This window comes from Lissotriton vulgaris, chromosome 4_1 (assembly GCF_964263255.1).
Source record: "Lissotriton vulgaris chromosome 4_1, aLisVul1.2, whole genome shotgun sequence".
Classification (NCBI taxonomy): Eukaryota; Metazoa; Chordata; class Amphibia; order Caudata; family Salamandridae; genus Lissotriton; species Lissotriton vulgaris.
This window is the reverse complement of record NC_141691.1, coordinates 1,980,994,182-1,981,018,939: the sequence shown is the minus strand read 5'-3', so window position 1 is coordinate 1,981,018,939 and position 24,758 is coordinate 1,980,994,182. Positions and strand designations below refer to the sequence as shown.

The following is a 24,758-nucleotide window of genomic DNA, read 5'->3' as shown; positions in this document are numbered from 1 at the left end:
CGTTACAGCTGGGCTCTTCTCCTCGTCCAAGATGTCTCGATAATCAGACAGCACAGTTGGGCTCACCAGATCCGGAGAGACACGGCGGCAGTGAGTAGAGTGCACCCACCGCTTCCTGTTGGTGACTCGCACAGCCGTACGAGTTGCAAGCACTACCTGCTCGGGGCCACGCCACCTCGGTTCCAAGCTGCTTGTTCTCTCAAAGGACCGGATCATGACATGGTCCCCAGGACGAAGGTTGTGAGCCTCTCCAATGGAATTGTCGGGAGCGCTTCTCGAACCTGTTGATGAATAGAAAGTAAATCATTTGTTAATCATGCCAAATAATCGTCATCATTATACAAGGCACATCATGTAACAATCGAGGCTTAGGAACTCCCCATATATTCATAGGCCTTCCGAACACCACTTCATAAGGTGTGAGGCCAGTTCGGGAATGGGGCACTGATCTGATAGATAGTAATGCCAAAGGCAGGGCATCCGGCCATTTCAAAGACGTGGATGCCACGATCTTTGCTAGCTTTAATTTCAGAGTAGCGTTATACCGTTCAACAAGACCTGCTGACTGAGGATGGAACACAGCATGAAATTTCTGCTGAATTCCCAATCCCTTCATCATGTGTTCCACAATTTTCCCAACAAAATGAGGACCATTATCGCTCCACAAAAATTTACAAACGCCGTATCGAGGGAAGTACTCTTTGAGCAAAACCTTAGCTGTTGTCAACGCTGTATTATCCTTCGTGGGGAAGACCTCAATCCATTTACTGAAAGCACACACCACCACTAAGACACACTTAAGGTTATTACAACGCTCAAGCTGAATGTAATCCATTTGCAGTACTTCAAACGGTGCAGTAGGTGGAACAAACCCTCCTTTCGGAGTATGCGTCCCTTTTGCAGGATTGTGCTGTAAGCATATCGGACAGGTCTGCACTACTCTTTTGGCCGTATTGGCAATCTCAGGATGCTCCCAAACTTGCGTTAGCAATCGAGTAATTGCAAGAGCTCCAACGTGTGCCAATCCATGTGTCATTTGGACCATCGCTTGCAAGTAAGCTGCAGGCAATTTCCATTGTTCCATATCTTTGCTCCTCCAACAACCCTCATCATCCAGCACTCCCTCTGCTGCCCAGGTTGAGAGTTCTGCTTCAGACGCTGATTTCTGAATGTCTAATATCTCCTCTCTAGCATCGTGCCATCGCTCAGCCTGTGATTTCACTACATACATTGGCGAGTCATTTCGTAACATAGCCGTTTGTCTTGCTATACTATCTGCAAAAGCGTTACCTTGTCCCACTTTGTCAGTGACCTTTTTATGTGCACTGCATTTGATTATCGCCACTTTTTTTGGACAAAGTAATGCATTCAAAAGATCACGCACTAGTTCTCCATGCATGATGTGTACTCCATGCGAAGTCAAAAACCCACGCTCTCTCCAGAGTAGGCCAAAGTCATGCGCTACTCCGAAGGCGTACCGGCTGTCTGTGTAGATGTTCACACATAAGCCAGCACTCAATTCGCAGGCTCTTGTCAAGGCTATTAGCTCCGCTGCTTGGGCCGATTTCTGTGGTATTCGTGCTGTTTCTACCACTGTCCTAAGTGTCGTGATCGCATATGCTGCAGAAGTTGTGCCATCTGGCAGCCTTAAACACGATCCATCAACCCACAGTTCCCCATCCACATCTGGAAGTGGCGTATCCTGTAAGTCGACACGACCCTTTGTTTGTTCTTCGGTCAGGAAAACACAATCATGGTGTTCTTCCTCTTGGCCCTCAGCAACCGGATACGGTAATAAAGTGGCAGGGTTCAGGATAGCACATCTCTTTAGTGTGATGTGTGGTGCCAACAGTGTGAGCTCATATCCTGTTAAACGTGCACTCGTGAGGTACTGGGTCTTTGTTTGATTTAACAAAGCATCTACCGCATGGGGAACTAACACCAACAATTTATGTGACAAAACTATTCCCTCACTCTGCCGTATAGCCACTGCTGTTGCTGCAACTGCTCGAAAACACCCAGGTAATCCTCGTGCCACAGGATCAAGTATTGCCGAAAAGTATGCGCAAGGCCTCTGCTTATCCCCGTGTGTCTGCACTAACACTGACAATGCACACCCATCTTTCTCGTGTACGTACACCGTGAAAATCTTTGTGTGATCCGGTGTACCTAACACTGGTGCAGAACAAAGGGCTTGTCTCAATTGTTCAAAAGCAGTCTGACATTCATCTGTCCATTCAAGAGGCATTGGTGTAGTTTTGGACAATAATGCTAACAAAGGTTTTATAATGTGTGAAAACCCCATTATCCACTTTCTACAAAAGGACGTTAAACCTATGAAGGCATGCACATCTCTCTGAGTACGGGGGACTGGTGTATCTAAAATTGCTTGAATTCAATCAGATGTTAATGCACGTCCCTCCTTAGACAAAAGATGACCGAGGTAGGTCACCTTTGGTCTACAATATTGTAACTTTTTCCTAGACACTTTGTGATTATTCTGAGCAAGAAAAGAGAGCAAAGCAAGAGTACTCTCCTCACACTGTACATATGTGTCTGCAGCTAGTAAAATATTGTCAACATACTGGATGAGAGCTACTCCAGACTGCAAATCAAAAGAATCAAGCTGTCTTTTTAAAGCCTGGCTATAGATGCTAGGACTTTCTGTATAGTCTTGAGGAACTCGACAAAATCTGTACGATTTATTATTTAATGTGAAGCCAAATAGATATCTGCTGTCGGGATGGATGGGAATGGAGAAGAAAGCAGTTTTAAGATCAATTACAGAAAACGTGGTAGCAGTGGGTGGAACCAAAGTAAGTAAGGTGGTGATATCAGACACCACCGGGTACTGGGGCACTACAATTTTGTTGATTTCCCTCAAATCAATAATAAATCGATAGACTTTGTCATCAGTGTCTTTCTTTAGGATCGGAAGAATCGGGCTGTTACAGACATTGTAGGGAACTTCTTCGACTACTCCTGTGATAATCAAATCCTGAACAATGTGAGTCAAGGCAATTTCACCTTCCCTAGAGATTTTGTATTGTGGTACACATGGCAAAGACACACCCTCCTTAACAGTTATTCGAATAGGCGGAATGAGCATCTGTCCCACATCCGTGTCCGATGTAGCCCATAACGTGTTTGGGAGAGAGGCTAATGCTTCAATTTCTTGCATAGTACATAGTCTTCCTACATCCGGATAATTGTCATTCAAAATAACATGCACTCCTTCAGGAGCGCAGCGTATTGTTGCTCGAAAATATTTAAGCAAATCTATGCCCATAATATTGTCTGGGGTATTCGGCGACAATAAGAATGGGCACGGGCCGAAGAATCTGTCAATGTAAAACGTAAGAGGTTGTGACAGTGGGCTAAGAGATGGTGTTCCATCGAACCCTATGGATGTAATCGTTTCGCCAGACAGGGGAGCCCTTGGAACCAAGTTTTTAGACAGAGCACTACGAGTAGCTCCTGTATCAACCAAAAACTGATCAGTAGAACCCAAAACGCCTGCTGATACATATGGACCTCTTTGATCTACTGGCACTTCAACCGATTCCACACCCCATCCTACGCAATCCTATGCGTGCACATAGTCCTGAGATTCCACATTCTCACCCTCCGATATCTGGTACTGATTCCGTCGATCAAAAGTATTATGATCGTCCTGACCACGACCCCTCGCCTCAAACCTACCACGATCACTTGCTCCACCTCTCGCTCCTGAATAACTATTCCGTGTCCTTCCACCTCCTCGACCACGCTGATTACGTTGTTCACGAATCACCGGACAATCTGAAGCCCAATGTCCAAACTCTTTACAGTATGCACATTGATCCTCAGCAATGTCGGTACGACCATAAGACGTACCATACCCTATTCGTCTGCTTCTATCATTCCCTCTTGGCTGCGTGGCACGAACTTGAGCCAACATCACCTTCGTCTTTAACTCCTTCGCCTTCTTATCAGTACTTTCTTTAGCCTCTAATTCCTGTCGCTCGTAATACTGAACCATAGTTAACAAGGACGCAGGGGTTGTAGTGGTCCAGGAACTTTCACTAGTTTTCAAACGCTTTGCAATCTCCGGCAGGAGATTAGCCACATACTTATCAACAAACAAATGCCTACCCGTATCATCCGTTAATAATTTCCCGCTGTAATCATGAAACGCTTCTTCGAAACGTGAGAAAAAGTCAGATACCGACTCATCCTGTTTCTGTTTACAAGAGGCTAACATGGTCCAATCAATCTTTTTAGGGGGAACAAGCGTTTTTAATTTATTCAAAATAGCTGTTGGAAGATCTAAAATTAATTGGCAAGGCTTACATGCAGGCTCCCTGTCTAAATCAGCTTGGGCTATAACTTTCCAATCCGCTCCCAAAATCGCTTGGTCATCAAACTTACGAATCGCTCTCCACATATCAGGGGGCAGTATTAACCCAAAGAAAAGATTGATATCAACTAGTGTCATAACACATGAAGAAATAGCCCCCTCCACTCCTTCATAGAAAGCTGCTGGATTTTTACGGGGATCGGGTAAAGCATTTTTCAATGCCATAACATCTGCTCTATTCCAAGGCGTATATACCCAATTATATACAAAATAACCCTTTGCATCCCCGGACGATTTATCATCACTTGTACCTTGCCCTTTGGGGGGGACATACAAAGGTGCGGCTTCACGCATAGGCATAACATGAACTGTAGAACGCTTATCTGCTCCAAAGATAGAACACTCTTTGGATTGCTCCGTCAACCCCGGCGCAGGCGCGTTTGATGCTTTTCGTGCTTTCCGTAATCTGGACGCCTCATCCCGTAGCTGGACCAACCTTCCGAAAAATTCATCCGCAACTGTAATAACAAATAAACCTTTACTCATATTCTCACGATGAACTGATATATCCTTAGGCTCTAAATCAGTTGAATGTTTCCTAAATCGTTCTACAACTTTATCTCCAAAAGCGCTTAAAAAATACAACTGTTCTCGCTCTGACCATTTACTCATTTCATCTTTATTCTCTGATATACTTATTTTGTTCAAATTAAGTTTACGAGAAAAACTGCGCAATTCCGCAGCTACAGTAGCAGATAACCTCATACTCTTACTCCCTCGACCCTCGTCGTCCGAGTCCTGGTCTGGGGCCGTAGGTAAAACGTACGGAGGCGGGCACCAATCTAATAATGAAAAATCATCAACTTCATTAGTAAGGACAGTATAAAGCGGACGCCAAATAGGAAATTGACCACTCGTTTGCAAATTACGTTCCTGTGCCTCCCTCTCTTTCTTTTCCTGCAACTCCTTCTCCTCCAGCTGTAAAGCCTTATCTCGAGCAGCCTTATGCTGCTCTTTTTCCGCCAAGGCTATTTCACGCTTCATTTGTTCACGTACTGCTTTCTCCCACATTTGTACACAATCAAACATATCTTGTCTAGACCTGCGTTGAAACAAACATTGCTCCACAAACTGAACCTTTCGTAAATCAAACGACCCATATAGTGGCCATTGCAACTCGGGATCAGATCTGGTGTACTTATTCCATAATTTACTGTATAATATAGGGGGAAGGTCGAATTTAACATACATCTCCCGATTGGGAGTCCCCTCTGGGGGAGCCGGCTGAGATTCATTTAATCGATAAGTGGTACCATTTCCAAGACAGCACATTCCTCGAAGTGTGCTTAAAACAGGCATGTTCAAAAAGTATCACGGAAACGTGATACCACAAAAATGGCACTTAATATACTTCACACAAATGTGCCGTTCAAACACAAACAAATTTAGAGAAATATCTTTACATGCCTGCCTATGTGAAGTGCACTGCACATATAGTTCAAATCATAGGATCAAATGTTAGCTAACTCAAAACATATTCATATAACCATAGTAAGCGTCCGCAGACTACCTTAGCAATCACAAGCTTACCAAAATCTCAGATATCCAGGTTCCAACTGCCAAGGTCTTTGATCAAATCATCCAAAACCGGCACTGTACGACAACTCGAACGAACAGGATCTCAGTCGAGGACCGGCGCCACCTGGAAGGTCAGATCAGAAGGAAAGGAAGAAAACACCGTGGGTGCCAAGACTCGGGTCACTCAGTGGCAGCGTACGCGTTCATGGCGAGTTTCCAATCCTTCGTCACGACCTCTCCTTCGGGCATCCGAGTCGCCGATGAGTCCCTTCGTGGTCGCCAATTTGTGGTATTGGGTTCTTCAGGCCTACATACTCCGCAGAATACCCTCTACACCATAAAGAAGTTGGCACGGAAACTAGAAAATGCAAAAGACAAGTTTATTAAAACCCCATGGGGTGGTGGTACATTCCTACAGCACCCTTCGGTAATGCAAGAAGTATCACACCGAACATCGGTGCAAATCCTTCTTTTATACAGTTTTACAGTAATAAAAAGGTAGGCGGTACACAGTTACAGAGTTTTAGGTACATATATGGTCATTTTCGGAACACAGCCAACTCATGGGAGGAGCTATAACACCACTGGTCAGTTTGGCCAACACTCCTAGGTGATGACTGGTCAATCTAAACTGCGCATGTGTGAGCTTGACCGATACTAAAAATAGCCTGTTGCTGGGCAAATTCGAGTGGTCAGTGGTACAGAGGAAGGACAAAGGACGTGCTGACCACGAGGCAACGCATTCAACTAAAATGGCCGCTGATACATACAAAATGGCGTCCGACAACCATAGTCAAGATAAGGGGAAAATACGTGTAGCAAAGCTTAACGCTAACTCGATCACCGTCAAATTACGACAGCTGCGCTACCCCCAGCTGGGACAACAGGTCCTGAGATTGCTGGGCTTGGCAAATCTACTGGAACAGCCCCCCCCCCCACTCCCACGTTTAGGCTTAGATCTCCGAGGTTCCAGAGGGAAAGCCACCCTGGGTGCCACCCTGGAACGCCTGGGCCTGTCCTCACTGTCTTCCTGCCCATCCACTTTCCTGCGTAGCTCTGGCACAGTCTGCCCCAAATCATTGATTGTGCGCATCATTGTAGCCGTCCACTCCTACATTCAGGTTGGTACCTGCACCGTCTTAACTTGAGTGCCATGTCAAGAATATGTACTGCGCAATAAACGCCCAACAAAGCTTATGCTTATGGCCTGTTGCACTGGTCAAACCACAACAGCGACTGTACTATAATCAGGGTAACTAGGGCAGAAGTCAATAACCCCGCCTGACTTAGCTAACAAAAAATGGCTCCTGTGCCACAACCTCACTGCACCCCACATCAATGTGGCCCTAAACAAATACTATGCTTTACAAGTCAAACCCTTGGGGTTCAAACTATTTTGGTCTGGTCTGGGAAGGTGCCCAGACCCTTACCTCGCTTTCAGATGAGCCACTGCAGAGACCCAGTCGACCACAAGCACCCCCACAGCCAGAGACACTTCCACATGTTACTCCAGTGGGTCAGGTGAGTATGTACTCCAACCCGTGTGGGTCCCAGCTGTGGTGGAATGCAGGTCCACCAGGGGTGCAAAAAAGAGGGGTCCGACCTGCCTTGTACTTTCCCTCACTGAACAAACTGCTCGTCGTGATGTAGATGCCTGAAAAGTGCTCCTCTACAGAAGAGTGTCCCTCTGAAATCGACAGCAAACTGCAGAAACAAGGAGAGAAAAAGAAAAAAGAAATAGAGGCTTCCTACAGTGTCCGGTGCATGGGGGAGGGGGAGTGAACAGCTGATTCACAAGCGGCAAGGAAAAGACTGTGTCGCCGCTCCGCACTTCTTTTATAGGAGCCATGGCCCCCAGAACAGGTATGAACAGGTCCCGGCAAGATCCGGTACCTGTTTCTCGTGCTTTAGCCCCGAAAGGGCTTGCTTCATCGCGACGCTGGCTTCGCCCCCGCAGTAGAAGCGTGACTTTGTTCCCGGTGGTGCCTTGGAAAGATTTGCATTGGGTTTGCGATACTTTTGTAATGCAAACCCAACGCAAAGTTTTAAGGTGGGATTTACTATGCCAAACAAATCTGGATTTGCGTTGGCTAGTATCCCAAAGTCATTCAAAGTTATGCAATGCACTTCCTTGCAGCAAGGGCTTGTTTAATGGGTAGTGCATGGACGTTGGTATGCAACCACCCATGGGTTTTGACGCGTCCCTATCTACAAAGAATCGAAGACAGGAATTTCCCCCAAAAACCTTCTCCTTCTCGAGTCAGACGCAACACGGAGAAATATTTCTCTTTGTGTTTCCTACTTTGCATGCAAGCTGCAATTTACAACAAGCATTCAAAGTGGGAAAAGCCTAAAGCTTAGGTTTTGTACTGTAAGAGACCCCTTCCAGCACAAAACCTATGCTTTTGAAAACTTACACACCCTTGTACCATGGAGCAATAGTTTCTGCGTTGATGCATGGCTGCCAAAAGTGCACCAGCATAAGGAGAGCGGAAAACAGTGCACAGGGAAGCAACTTTAGTTGCTGCACTGCATTGCACAACTTTTTAGTAAATCTGCCCTTTAAATTATTGTCCATATAACATTTATTTGGGTATTGGGGTTTAACTGAAAAATCCGTAAAATCTGTGTGTTAGGCCTGGCATCCTTGGCGTGGTTTCCCCCTAACTTTTTGCTTTCAGGTTTCCTGTTTTTGCAGACTTTGTTTTTGCTGGCCTTAGGACTCTGCACACTTAAACCTGATTAGACTGTGTCCTGTCTCCTCACAAAGGGCTGCATACACCCTGTAGTTAGTCAGGATCCAAGGCAGGGCATCTGTGCACTTCAAAGTATAGGCTACAGAAGCTTGTCCCCACTACAAAGGCACAACTGTGTAAAAAAGGAGGACCGCAAACACCACCACTTCAGCACATTTCTGCAACTGGGGATACACTGCAGAAAGAAGGACTGCTGTGCTGCTGAAGGACTGCCACTCTGCTGGACTGCACTCTGTTGGACTCCTACATTGCTGTGCTGTCCTGCAGCTTGCTGCCATCTTGCCTCGGTGAGAAGGACTGGACCTACATTCCTTAAACCCAGAAGTCACAGTGACTCCAAGGGCTAATTGGTTGGCCTCCTGATAGTGGGGTAGCTAGCCACTTTCTCGCCCGTGGCGGTCCCTGCCTTTCTGGCCCCGCAGTGGCCGTAAGAGCATGGGTGGGGGGTGCTAGTGTGATATTCCTGCGATTGCTGCCCACGGCAAATTGCATGGAAGAGTGGAGGGGGGTACTGCTGCCCCCAAAACTCGTGGTACCTGGGGTGGACCGCCCTCACTGCCCCTCTTGCTATGCCACTGCCTCCTAACTAAGGTGCTTTGGTTTTTTCAAAGTTGGTCTTGTTAGTGTAATCAGGCCACGCTTGGTAGCAGAGTTGGTGGTCATGGGTTCATTGTATAACCCAGCTTACAGGGACCAGAAACCAAGCCTCACTGACAAGAACATTCATTGTCCTGAGTTGCCACAAATGTTATGATATGCCATATATTTGTTAGATTATCTGTAAAATATTTTTATTATTTTTACTTTACACCCGTATTTTGCTATAGTAGGCACCTGATAACTCAGTTACACTTAATCAGCACTTTTATTTTTTTGTCTCATTTGTAGAGTAATCTCTTTTGCATGGCTATCAATATAATGGATTAGCAAACTTGCAATGGAATTTATAATTGGTTCATAGACACTGAATTGTCTATGTTGAGTTTGAGAGCTGATTTTGATCATTATTAGGTCAAGTATTCAATACCTCTTGTATATACTTTAGTATATACTTTTATACGTTAGTATATACTTATGTGTGTATGTACTTTGTGAGCTCTGGAGATCAGCCCTAGGACTTGTTTACTTCCGCTTAGGGACTTTTTTTATCTGATCAGCTGCCTCTATTTAACTGTCTTGATATAAAATGACAGGTAGAGGTCAGTAAAATACCAGAATTGCTTTCTGGTGAGGGACTTTCTATTTTGAATTTTTCTGGTAACTGCCTCTATTTAACTTTCTTGACAGAAAACGACCAGCAGAGGTTAGTAAAATATCAGGATCCCTTTAAAATTCTTTAGATTCCATTCCATAGAGATTGTCTTCCACAAGCACCAGTAGACTAAATTTGTTTCAAATCTTGTATTTTCAGTGATATGACCACCGAAGGCCCTGATTTTATATTAAAAACAGAGCTTTGAACTGTACCATTTCCAGCTGAAAGGCAACATTGCTCTCCATGTGTTCCCATACCTGGTGTGTCACCCAGTTTGGTGCTCACTTTCCCTCTATGTTAAAGAACAGTAGATGTTTCAGCACCCAGGCTAATTTTCTGCATAGCTAAATTAATCTCAGATTAGTAGTAGTGAAGTTAGGACTCCTAACTTTAGAACTCCTAAACTGGGAAAAATCCTAACTTTAACACTTTCGGTATTCACAGAAGGAATTTAGGAGTCCTAAAGTTAGGACTCCTCACTTCTGTGAATACCGAAATGAGTAAGTGCCTTCTGTGAAACCCAAAATGTGTAAGTGCCTTCTGTGAATACCAATATGGTAGTAAGTTTAGGATGTTGTCTTAAGTAAGTTCTGTGAATCAGACCCCATATGTTTTGGAGATGGACATTGCTCAAGAAAGTGTGGTCACTCAGGTTAACCATGCCTCTTATGTTGTGCCACAGAGGGATCACTGACAGAATTTCGACCTCATAAATATCGACCTACAAGAATATCGAGTCAACAATATCGAGGGCAAAAATATCGACATCCTATCTACAAAATGGTAAGTACAAAAATATCGAAAAAATAATGTAGATGTAAAAAATATCGATGTTAAAAATATCGATTTTTTTTCTTTTAATATATAAATGTAAAATTAAGTATATAACACTAATAAATAAAATATACATATTTAAAAGTATCTAATAATGTTTAAAATTAATACATAATACATATATATTAATAATACATTAATTAAATATATACACTAAATATATAATATATATGTACTGAACAATAAGTATTAATAATTATTTTACTAATTTATAAATTAATAAAATATATTCTAATTTACTAATACATTTACAAACATAAAACAATAAGATTAATAAAATGTAAGTAATATAAAACATAAAATAAACATTTAATTTTTTTACAATTAATTATATAAAACGTTGGATAGCGTAAGGGTAAAAATTACTATTCCTACTCCATAGAGTGCAACAGTAGGGAAAGCGTTTGATAGCGTAGGGGTAAAATTACTATTCCCACTCCAGAGAGTGCAACAGTAGGGAAAGCGTTGGATAGCGTAGGAGTAAAAATTACTATTCCCACTCCAGAGAGTGCAACAGTAGGGAAAGCGTTGGATAGCGTAGGAGTAAAAAATACTATTCCCACTCCAGAGAGTGCAACAGTAGGGAAAGCGTTGGATAGCGTACAGGTAAAAATGACTATTCCCACTCCAGAGAGTGCAACAGTAGGGAAAGCGTTGGATAGCGTAGGGGTAAAAATTACTATTCCCACTCCAGAGAGTGCAACAGTAGGGAAAGCGTTGGATAGCATAGGGGTAAAAATTACTATTCCCACTCCAGAGAGTGCAACAGTAGGGAAAGCGTTGGATAGCGTAGGGGTAAAAATTACTATTCCCACTCCAGAGAGTGCAACAGTAGGGAAAGCGTTGGATTGCGTAGGGGTACAAATTACTATTCCCACTCCAGAGATTGCAACAGTAGGGAAAGCGCTGGATAGCGTAGGGGTAAAAATTACTATTCCCACTCCAGAGAGTGCAACAGTAGGGAAAGCGTTGGATAGCGTAGGGGTAAAAATTACTATTCCCACTCCAGAGAGTGCAACAGTAGGGAAAGCGTTGGATAGCGTAGGGGTATAAATTACTATTCCCACTCCAGAGAGTGCAACAGTAGGGAAAGCGTTGGATAGCGTAGGAGTAAAAATTACTATTCCCACTCCAGAGAGTGCAACAGTAGGGAAAGCATTGGATAGCGTAGGGGTAAAAATTACTATTCCCACTCCAGAGAGTGCGACAGTAGGGAAAGCGTTGGATAGCGTAGGGGTAAAAATTACTATTCCCACTCCAGAGAATGCGACAGTAGGGAAAGCATTGGATAGCGTAGAGGTAAAAATTACTATTCCCACTCCAGAGAGTGCAACAGTAGGGAAAGCGTTGGATAGCGTAGGGGTAAAAATCACTATTCCCACTCCAGAGAGTGCAACAGTAGGGAAGGCGTTGGATAGCGTAGGGGTAAAAATTACTATTCCCACTCCAGAGAGTGCAACAGTAAGGAAAGCGTTGGATAGCGTAGGGGTAAAAAGTACTATTCCCACTCCAGAGAGTGCAACAGTAGGGAAAGCGTTGGATAGCGTAGGGGTAAAAAATACTATTCCAACTCCAGAGAGTGCAACAGTAGGGAAAGTGTTGGATAGTATAAGGGTTAAAATAACATACTTATAAATAAACGACATTTGTAATTATAAATAAATAAACTATTAAATAAATATAAACCATATACAATACCTATACTTAATTATAAAACACATGCTTAGCAAAATATATTTTACCTAAAATTAATTTAAAATAATACCATTTAATAATATTTAATTACCAATTAATAATTAATTAACAATTATATTATTAACAATACAATTAGTTTTAATACATTATTAATTAATTAAATTTACTTTACTTCCCACCATATTTCCCTATAAACCCACTACCCATAATATAACACATTTATCCAATAATGAATTAATGAAAAATAATTAGCAAATAATTAAAATTAATTAACTATTGAGTAAAATTAATTACCAATTAATTAATTTTTTTATAATTCCTACTAATTAATAAATAATTAACCTTAATTAAATTACTCCCCACCCTATTCCCCTATAAACCCACATCCCGCTACAGAAAATATATATCAATGAATTTTTTTTTACAATTAATTATTAATAATGAGCAATCAATTATAATTAATTAATTAATCCTACTAATTATTAATCAACTTACCATAATTAAATTACTCCCCACCCTATTCCCCTATAAACCCACAACCCGCTACAGAACATATATATCAATTAATAAATTAAATAAAATTATGTTCCTATTATTTTCAAATAATTACCAATTTATTATAATTTATTAATAAATCCTACTAATTAATAATCAATTTACCATAAGTAAATTACTTCCCACCCTATTCCCCTATAAACCCACAACCCGCTCCGGTACTAAAACATACAATTTTCTTATAAATTAATTTATTATTATATAAAAATAATACACATATAATAGTAATTATTTTAAATACTTAAATTAAACATATAACACATACATAATAATAAACTATAAAATAATACAAATATCGATATTAGTGTCATCGAAATTAGTAACATCGATATATATGCTATCGATATTACTAACTTCGATATTACTTACATCGATATTAAGAATTTCGATATTACTTACCTTGGGTCGATATTCTGTCCTACGATATTCATGACTTTGATATTATGCTCCTTCGATATTTCAGACTCGATATTATGGTAGGTCGATATTTCCAACTCAATATTTTGACTGTGTACCGCCACAGAGAAAGGTTGTATAAAAACTGATAGAACACATGACGTGTGCCTTGATGAACTCCCGGTCATCAGTTAAGCATGTCATTGGGATCTTTAAGCTATTATATTGAGGGGAATTTAGCGTGTTCTCTGGCTCATCTGCACCGGACTTAGCTGCCCTCTGCCCACCATGTTTTCAGTTGCTACATTATGCCCATCCTTCACAATGAAGCAGGATGGATATAATTGTCAGGCTACACCCTACCCAAGGTTGCCAAGGTTAGCAATGTTCCCCTGTTGGTTATGGATAAGATGAAGGCTGAGTTAGACAAGTTAATGGCCAATGGTGTTATAGAAGAAGTTAAAGCCACAGAATGGGTTTCTCGGTAGTGATGGCCCGCAAGGCCAATGGCGAGGCAAGATCATGTATTGATATGGGAGAGCTCAATAAGGCTGTGGTGGTTGATCATTACCCTCTCCCCAACATCACAGAGATGTTGTCCTCTTTGGACGGGGCTAGACATTTTTCCACATTAGATCTCTCCTCGGCCTACCACCAGGTCAGGCTCCACCCCTCTTGTCAAGACTTTACCACGTTTATCACTCCTTTCGGCACATATAGGTTCCTAAGGATGCCTTTCGGCTTGGTCTCAGCCGCCTCAGTGTTCAAAAGAGTGATGGAGAACATTTTGGTTGGTCTTTCTGGAGTTAAGGTCTATCAAGATGACGTTCTGGTACATGGTGTAACTCGCAAAGAATATGATGACAGGGTTTGTGAAGTCTTGGGTAGGTCATAGGATGCTGGTCTTACTCTTAGGCTAGACAAGTGCAAGTTTGATGTTACTACCATAGAGTATCTTAGTCATTTAATTTCAGGGTCTGGTATCAAACCTAAACTGTCTCTTGTAGAAGCAATTGTCAACCTTAAATATCCCGAGAACAAAGATGAGTTAATCAAATTTCTTGGCATAGATGAGTTTTATAATAAACTTGTTCCAATCTTTGCCCAGAAAACTGAGAGGTTGAGAAACTTGCTAAAGAAGGGACAAGAGTTTGTCTGGGACAAAGTTTGTTCTGCAGAATATGATCTGATTAAAAATTGTCTCAATATTGCTCAGAACCTTTCCAGTTTTGATCCCTCCAAAGACTCATATATTATGACAGACGCCAGGTGCAAGGGAGGAGAGGATGTTGATAATACTGTGTTGTTCATATCAAGGCCTCTGAGAGGGGCTAAGTGTAACTACTCAGTCGTCGAAAAGGAGGCTTTGGCGGTTTATTGGGCAGCTCGCAAACTCAAAACATTTCTGTGGGGTAAACGGTTCTCTGTAATTTCAGATCACAAACCTCTTAAAGAGGTGTTTGAGAATAAAGGTATTGACTGTGTCTCTCATAGGATAAGAAAGAGGGTGGTTGAACTGCAGGACTTTGAATTTACTGTTTCTTATCTACCTGGTTCTAGCAACATACTAGCGGACTGTTTATCCAGATTTGGTGGTGACTCCATATCCGAAGGTGAGAAGGATGTATCTTTTTTTGGTGAAGATAGTTCTGAAGATTTTAAAGTATGTGTGGTTACATGGGGGTACTCACAGAGAGTGAATGGATCACCGAGTTGGGTGCTGATTCCATTCTGCAGCGGGTGATAGCCTTTGTGCGTGATGGTTGGTGTGAAAAGAAAGTAAAGGATTTTGGTCTGTTAGAGAACAATTGTCTTTGATCAATGGGTTGTTGGTGAGAGGGAGCAGATTGGTTCCTCCTGCAAAATTGAGATCTAAGATCATTGAAAATGCCCACTCTAGCCATATGGGAATTACCAAGACAAGAGAAAGGGTGAGAGAAGTGTATTGGTGGCCTGCCATGGATACCCAAATAGAGTGGTCTGTGAGGGAGTGTGTCCAGTGCTCAGTGAGTGGCAAGATTCTCAAGTGTAGGACTCAACCAATGGTTATTAGAAAACAATCTGCAGGACCTTGGGTGGACATTTCCTTAGATATCTTAGGACCTGTCAAAGTTAAGAGTCTGGATAAGTATGTGTTGGTGTGTATTGACATGTTCTCCAGGTGGCATTTTATTAAAGTAGTCAATAAGGTGGATTCTTCTTCGGTGATTTCATTTCTGGATGGTTTATTTGCGGATGAAGGTTTCCATAGCTCGGTACTAACAGATAATGGTGTACAGTTCACTTCAGGTGTTGTTGAGAGTTTCTTGAATGAAAGAGTAATTGTGCATAAATGAGCATCGCTTTATCATCCTGAGAGTAATGGTGTCGTTGAGAGGTTCAATAGGGTCCTCAAAGAAGCCATGCAGCTAGCTCTTGTGTCCAGTTGTGACTGGGAACAGGCTATTAAAAAGAAAATGTGTGAGTATAGGCTAGCAGCGCATTCTTCCACGGGTGTGACTCCCTTTGCTTTGTTCAAATGAAGGTCAGCCACTACCCATCTCAAACCCTCTTGGATCTCTGCGAAACTTTCTAGTGTTGCAGGTTTGGATGATAACACAGCTGGTTGGAAAGACAGGGAGCTTGAAAGAATGGATATGAGGAAGAATGCGTATGATATAAGAAAAGCTGTAAAGAAAACTACTGTGAATGCAGGGACATGGTGAGGATAAAATTACCTGAGAGGAGATTTGGTGTCTCTAAATATAGTCAACCTATCAAAGTTAATAAATTGTTAGGTAATGCTGTTAGGACACAAGATCACAACGCCTGGAATCTCAATAGAGTGGCCAAATGCTGTTGAACTAAACCTTCCTCTTCCTTCCACTTCTTCACCAGATAACTCTGTAAGAAGATCTGAAAGACAAAGATCTGCTCCTCGTTTTAAAGATTTTGTATGATTTTCTTATTTTCTTCTTATGTTTCTATGTTTTTCTGTTGGTGATGAAAGGGAGGTGTTGTAGTGTTCTCAGCATAAGCTGAGCTAACCTTACCTGTTGTCTCCCTTGCACATGCTTTGAGTTCTAGTGTAGAATGTTGCTTGGTTAGAATGTTTAGACCCAAACCAAAGTCAGTTGTATGCTGGGCTTTGGAGGATGAGGCCTCTTACTTAGAGATTACAATAAAGATCTTCATAATCTTGTTCCTGCCTGCCTGCTATTCATTTCTACGAGCACACCTCACTCTGTTAAAAGAATTTACTATTGTTGATTTTCCTTTAGCAGAGTTATTAGGATTTTCCATATCCTCCTCCTCTAACATGTTGTTTAGTGGGCAGAATGTTATCGTCCCCAAGGGCCAAGCTGAACCTTTTGTTAGTTTTTTTCTTGGTTTTATTGTGCCTTTGTCTCGTTGCCACTCTGAGTTGTGTGCGGTGGGGATTTTAATATTTGGATTGAGCCCCCCCCCCTTCATACACTATTTCTTACTTTATTGATGGTATGGCATCGGTTGAGATATATTGCAAAGTTTTGAGTCCCACTCATCTAAAAGGCCATACTTTGAATTTGGGGGCATATGACGGAGGCGTGCGTTGGAAAACGCACAACGCACATTCCGGTATCGCCGGCTATTGCCGGATTTCATCGCCTTTTTAACGCGCAATTATCAATGCGCATCAGGCAGGCGAATAGAAATCCGGCGATAGTCGGCGATATGGCACATTAGCGCATGAAAACAAACGTTGTTTTCATGCGCTAATGTGGGCCTTGATAATATGGAGGGGTGGATTCAGCTTTATGATCCACACCCCCATGTTAACAATACCTAACACCTGGTCAGAGCAGGCGTTGGGAGATCTGCGATAAATGAGTTTATCGCAGGTCTTTTCCTTCCATCGCCTTCCTTGGTAATAGGGTGTTCCCACCTCCAACCACATTTTTCATGTGGTTGGACGTGGGAACGCCCACTTTGCATGTCATTAGCGATGTTTATCGCCGACATGCAAAGTGCGCTTGGGCCAGGCTTTAAAGTGCCCTTGTTAATAGGGCTCTAGCAGTATCGCTGCTTTCTCGGCACAATTCGCTGAGAAAGCGGCGATACTAGCCCTTGGTAATATGCCCCTTGGTCTTTAAACAAACTGAGTTGGTGAAAGGGGTGGAAACGATCCTACAGGCGTGGACAGACACTATCTTGTTCCAGTATACCTCAGGTGAAAAGGACTTGGAGTGCGCTCTCCAATAACTCCCTATGTTATTTTAAATTAATTTCTAGAGTGCACGAATACCCAGGTGTGTCTTGGCACGAGTTGATACAGAAACCATCACAACGTCATGTTCATGGATTTAAAAAATACACATTTTAAGAGCTTTCCTAAAAAGGAGAAGATTGTTAAAAGATTTTAGGTGCAGAGGTAATGCATTCCAAGCTTTGAAGGCACTGTTCACTAAACATCTTCCTCCCAAGGAGGCACGATTGAATCTTGAGATTGAAACGCTTTTGGCTGCAGAGGAGCATAAGGACCTAGATGGAGAATGCCACTTGAATTTATTTTTCAGTTAGTCAGGCCCTATACCATGTAAAGATTTAAACTTGATACACAGAGCCTTTAAAATGACTCTTTGTATAATAGCCAGCCATTGCAGCTGTTTGAGTGTCGATGAGATGGATTGAAACTTGGGGATATCCAGTAGCAATCGTGCTGCAGAATTTTGAAGGCTTTGTAGATTAGTCATCTGATGCTGTTGTATTTTCGTATATAAAGCATTGCAATAGACGATGTGGTGCGGCCATGCTTGTGTCTACTGGTTTCTGAACCTCAGGAAGGATAAAAGGTAGGATTTTCCTTATAGTCCTTAATGTGGGGAAGGAAAATGATGTAATGGCCTTGACCTGGGTACCAAAAGTAAGTTTATCATCCACCAGTACTCCCAGGTTATGTACTTTCCTAACAGGGATTGGGAGGGAAACCAGTTTCAGCTCCCACCAGAAGGGGATCAGAGGGAGGTTGAGTTTCCAAATATAAAGACCTCAGTTTTTGTAGAGTTTAGCTTCAGGCAATTATTAATGTCCATCTTGTCACTAACTGCTCACAACAAGTCATGGAATACCATGCCACTATTCTGCTCATTCTTGGTCAGGGGGACCACGATCTGGGTGTTATTGGCATGGGATGTGAGCGAAAACCCAAATGATCCAATTATATTGGCAGAGTCTGACTTAATGAAGATCCCTGTGGGATTCGACAGGGAATAGATAATGGATCAGAAGTAAATTTGTTAAGTTCCACTGATTGTTGGCAGCCGTGTAGGAAAGGGCTAGGAAGGACTGGGGCAGTTCCTACTTATGCTGATGTTTCAAAGGCGATAAATCAGTAGTCTATGATGGACTGTATTGAATGCTGCTGTAAGATCTAATATTACCAGGGCTGCTGATCAAGGGATTCTCTGATCTACTCTATGGTTTTTTCATTTGTCAGTTTGAAGTGGGTGAGAGACCCTCTAACTCCTATCCTTTAGAAAATGGCTATGAGATTTATGGAAAATGGGTTTGAAACAGAACTGTATGCAGTCTTTCCTATAAAAAAAAGTTAATCCAAAGCCAACTAGATCTTCTGCCTCATGGTACACCATTGCCATATCTGAGGCAAAAAGAGGGTGCAAGAGACTAGAGAGAATCTGGCATGTTGATTACTCTATAAAAGCCTTGGCACGACCTCTGTTGGAAGTGTGAAACAATTCCATAAGCAATGTCTGGATACCAGCAGAGTGGAAACAGACATTAATTGTCCCCTATTTTGAAAAACCTGATTGCAGATCAATCAGTTTTTGCCAATTTTCCTCCCATCTTGCTTCTCCATTTTGGCGTTAAGATCTTGGAGAGAGATGTCAAATCACAACTTTCCTTTTTTTTGGAACAACAGCACATCCTTGGGCAAGTTCAATCTGGCTTCCATCCATCCCACAGCACTGAATTGACCTCAGTAGCAGCCTTTAATGATTTGAGGCTTTCAGCTGATAGGGCAGACCCAGTAGCTCTACTTCTTTTTGATGAGTCAATATCATTTGACACAGTTTTCTACTTCATTTTATCAACCAGGCTAAGGGAGATTGGTGTTGGTGGAAGAGCCTTTCAATGGATTTGATATTATCTAGAGGATAGACATCAAGCTGTCTAGCTCCCTCCCTTCATGTCATCCTTCAGAGCTTGTCCATTGGCTATGCTAATCTAGCCTTTTGATTTCACTTGTATGAATTAGGCAGATGGCATTCAATTAGTTATTGTCCTAGACAAAACAAGGGCCACCCCGGTAGAAACATTTCCTAAGTGTATGTCGGCAATATCATATTAGCTTCATCCCAGTGATCTGAAGTTTAATACTGACAAAACTGAGGTTTTTTGGGTAGCTCAATTTAGTTGGCTTGACCTTTTCCTTCAACATTTTGGACCATTAGTGGATCTTATTCACTTCTCCCAGCTCAGTTGGTGAGAAATCTGGGTTTCTATTTGGATGAGAATTTGACTCTGATGAAGAAGGTTAATCACTTGACATCTGCCTCTTTTTTCCTGTTGAGGGTTCTTAGTAAAATTGTGAAGCTGTCGCAGTTGGCAGCCTGACGGTTAAGGGGTTAGGCTTCTATTCTTAGTTGGCATGATTATTGTAATTCCCTTTTCTCAGGTGCTCCTCAGTCTGTGTTGAATAAATTACAAAATATGCAAAATATGGAGGCCAAGTTAGCTGCGGGCTGGCCTTAGCATGCCTCATCTTCTTCTGTACTGTGTACGCTACACGAGCTTCCAGTGACTAAAAGGATTATTTTTAATTCTCTTTGCAAAGTACACCATGCAAGTCATAATTCTGGTCCTGTTTACATGAGGATAAGTTTTAAGATGTACACTCCAAATAGATTCCTTTGCTGTACGGACGCCTTTCATCTCACAGTCCCCAAATTTATGTGCACTAGTTTATGAGGGAGGCCTTTTTCATTGGTAACTGCGTGGTTATGGCCCATTACCCTGAGGAAAACTAGTATTCATTGCCATTTTCAAAAGGCTTTAAAAACGTACTATAGATAATCCATCTTCCAAATGATAATTTTACGATTGAGCTGGGTTATGCCTCTTATTTGTTTGTGCTGTTGAAGGTTTGGGTTGATGTAGTAGCTGTTTTCTCTCTAAGCACCAGGAAACCTTTTCGGTATTTGCCCCCTTATAAACTCTTAACTTAACATAACATACCATAACATAATATAGCATAACATAACATAACATCACAATTAATTAGTTTTAAATATACTGTTTAAGACATTTATGGGCCATACATTGAGTTTTTTCGCTACATGACTCCAACCACCAATGCCGAATATGGTAGCCGCCTAAAGAGACCAGTATCTGAATTGCAGACTGAGTGGGGGCCTGGGGTATACGTTAAAAGGAGCATTGACAAACACTATGATCATGAAATGCTACAGCATTTTGGGGGATCTTTTTGAGGAGTAGGCGTTTGACATAGCTTTTGTTACATAAACATGGGCAGATTCCTCTTCGGAACCTGACCTCCTAGGTGGTCTCCCTGATGGTTTTCTAATGAACAGGATAAACAGAGCCGGGAAAAGGGGTGGTGGAATTGGGCTCATAGCCAGAAAGGACTTTAATATACAGTTTAGACCAATTCCAGACATCACAGAGAGCGAAACAGCGACTTTCAAAATCAAACTAGACAGCCGGAATACCTACAACTGCATACTATTTTACCGCCCACCAATAGCTAAGGCCAACTTTTTAAACTCTATAGGCCAACTCCTGGAGCTTAAGGCAAAACAATCTAACTTCACAAACTCTAGATGACTTCAACTTTCACCTTGAAAATACCGCTGATACAGACACTGTAGCTCTTTTAAAGCACATGGCCAGTACAGGACTCACTCAGCTGGTCAATGAGGCTAGACACTCAGCTCGGAATTGCCTGGACCGGGTCTTCTCCGATCACCCCAATCTGTCATGTAACTGAATTCTGCCAGTCATTTGGTCGGACCATAAGGCATTAATGCTTGATATCACTCTGCCATATAAAAGGCCTACTAAGGTATCAAAAAAAAAATTAGCTTTCATCCATGGCACAAGGTTGAGAGAGAAGAACTAAGTAAGATGCTTAAACATTCCAGTCAGCCCATCCCTATGGACTTAGATGAGGCAGTGATGAGCTTTCATTCCTGGATCGACCTCGCCGGACAACAGCTGGCCCCCCAGACTTTGCGGCACTCAGTCAAGCAATATCCCTCTGAACCATGGTTCAATAAGTCTTTGCAGGCACAAAAACTAATCTGTAGAAGATTTGAAAGAAAATGGAGGCTAGCACAGGATGTTCAAACTAAATCAGGCAACAGAGATGCCATTCAAGCCTATAAAAATCTTGTTCTGAAGGCCAAATCAGACTTCATAAAATAAAAAATATAAGCCGCTAATGGCTGCGCTAAAAGACTTTTTACCATGGTTAAAAAACTCTCTAAGATTCCGGAAACTCAAGTCCAAGAAAGTCGCCAGCAATTCTGTATTAAGTTAGCTAATGCCTCTCAACTAAAAGTTAAACAAGTCTAAAATGCCTTTGTGCCCCAAAATAACCAAAGTGCCTGCCACACTCCTCACACCAAAGCAGACTGCCTACCACAGTTCCCATCTTTCCATCTATCTCGCTCGACCAGATCATCAAATTAGTCTCTTTAATCAAGTCCAGATCCCCCCTTGACTCCTGCCCACCCAAAATCCTGCATATGGTCCCTGAAACCATTGTATCTGTCCTCTGCCCTATTTTTAACCAAATTATTACCATGGGGTATTTTCCCACCGATTGGAAAAAAAGCTTCCATTCTGGCTCTCTTGAAGAAATCGAATCTTGATCCAGAGGATACTTCCAATTATAGATCCATCTCTAGGCTACCATTCCCTGCTAAGGTCATCGAAAGATTCCTAAATGAGGAATTTTCCTCCTTTCTTACGGAATGAGACACGCTGGACCACTCGCAGTATGGTTTCCAGGCCCACCATTTTACCGAATTGGCACTGCCATAGCTCCCTGTTACAACGCCTCAGAAACATCGGAATCCAAGGAAAAGCACTGGAAGAGATCACCTCGTTCCTTGCCGGAAGAACTCAGAGAGTCCGCCTTCCGCCATTCAAGTCAGAGGCCACTGAAGTCATCTGTGGCGTGCCACAAGGATCTTCACTCAGTCCCACCCTCTTCAACGTATACATGAGCCCCCTCGCGGCCATCACACGCCAACACAACCTCAACAACATCTCCCACGCTGATGATACTCAACTGATCCTCTCACTCACCAAAGACCCTAACACCGCCAAAACAAACCTACATGAAGGAATGAAAGAAGTAGCCGATTGGATGAAGCACAGCCGTCTGAAACTGAATTCCGACAAAACAAAAGTCCTTAGCCTAGGAACCTCCCCCTCTGCCTGGGACGACTCCTGATGGCCAGAGTCCCTTGGAAAAGCACCCATCCCGACAGACCACGCACGGAACCTGGGCGTCATCCTGGACTCCTCACTCTCAATGACCAGACAGGTCAACGCCGTCTCTATCATCGTGTTTCAACATTCTTCGCATGCTCAAAAAAACTTTTCGCTGGATCCCCACCGAAACTAGAAAAACGGTCACCCACGCACTGGTTACAAGCCGCCTGGACTACGGAAACACCCTATACGCCGGCACCACCGCGAAACTCCAGAAAAAACTCCAACGCATCCAGAACGCATCAGCCTGACTCATACTAGACATCCCGCGTAACGACCACATTTCTGGTCACTTGAAAAACCTCCACTGGCTCCCTGTCAATAAGAGGATAACATTCCGCCTCCTAACCCACGCACACAAAGCACTTTACGAACTCGGACCCGAATGCCTCAACACACGACTTTCCTTCTACACCCCCCCGCCAGCTACGCTCCTCCAACCAAGCCCTTGCTGCTGTACCTCGCATCAACAAAACCACCATGGGACGAAGATCCTTCTCCTACCTGGCGGCTAAAACCTGGAACTCACTTCCCACCCACCTGCGCCTCACTCAGAACCACTTAGCATTCAGAAAGCAACTTAAAACATGGATTTTCGACAAGTAACTCCCCACCCTTCTCCAAGCGCCTTGAGACCCTATGGGTATGTGGCGCGCTATACAAATTAACTGAATTGAATTGAATTGAATACAGCCACGGAGGACCTCAGGCAAAGCCTTGACAGAGGGGGTAGTGCTGCCCTTATCCTTTTAGATATCTTGGCGGCATTCAACTAAGTTAATCATGACATGTTGGTTGAACGCCTTGCCTCGCTAGGGATCAGGGATAAAACACTCCTACTACTCAGATCTTTTCCATCTAACAGGATGCAATCAGTGGCTCATGTTGTATTAATTTCCCAGGATTTCTCGCTTCCTTGTAGAGTCCCTCAGGGCACGTCACTGAGCCCTACTCTTTTTAACCTGTACGTCACTCCCTTGGCCAAAGTGATAAGAAGCTTCGGTTTCTCGCTGGTGACCTACGCTGACGACAAACAGATTATTGTGTCTATCAACAGCCCGGCTACGGACACGGCTTCCCAGTTTCAAGACTGCATGGGTCATATAGGGAACTGTTTGGAACTTAAAACGTCCAAAACAGAAGTCATGCTGTTTGCATCATGCCAAGTGTCTGGTCAGACAGCTGGTGGCCAAGTGACATGGGTTCTCCTCCAATACCAGCCAGCAAGGTAAAAAACCTTGATGTTCTCTTCAACTCCAAGCTCTCCTTTGAATCCCAGATTAATCAGGTATTCACACTCAACCCACTTGAACTAAGGAAAACAGTGGTCATGGCCTTAGTTGGCTCTAGACTGGACTACTACAACGCCCTTTTCACTAGCACAAGTAAGCGCAGTATACATAAACTTCAAGTGACGCACAATGCCGCTGCCAGAGCTTTGCTTGGGCTTACCAGCTTTGACATGGCCTCTAAAGCTCTTGCAGAGCTCCACTGGCTACCTATCACCAAACGCATTCAATTCAAAGCTCTATGTATTGCGTTCAAGGCTACACATGGCAAAGGCCCCAGGCAATTGTTGCAACTCTTCAAGCCTTACATCCCGACCAGATCACTGAGATCCTAAGGCATTGACAACCTGATTGTCACCAAGATGCTTAAAGTAAAGTAAAGGAGGCAAATGCTTTGCATATACCACCACCAAACTCTGAAACTCCCTGCCTACCTCTTTTACAAATTAACCTAAATTGTTACAGTTCAGGAAGTGCTTCAAAGACCTGGCTTTCCTAACTTACTTTACTAATCGACCTCACTGCCTGTGTGTCTATACAGTGCCTAGATACCCTCAGGT

At 42.7% G+C, this 24,758-nt stretch overlaps 1 protein-coding gene across 1 annotated transcript in view; it reads left to right on the top strand.

The window, feature by feature from the left end:
• LOC147724775 (ly6/PLAUR domain-containing protein 2-like) overlaps positions 1–24,758 on the top strand; it is a 153,274-nt gene that overhangs the window by 64,947 nt on the left and 63,569 nt on the right. The window lies entirely within an intron of this gene.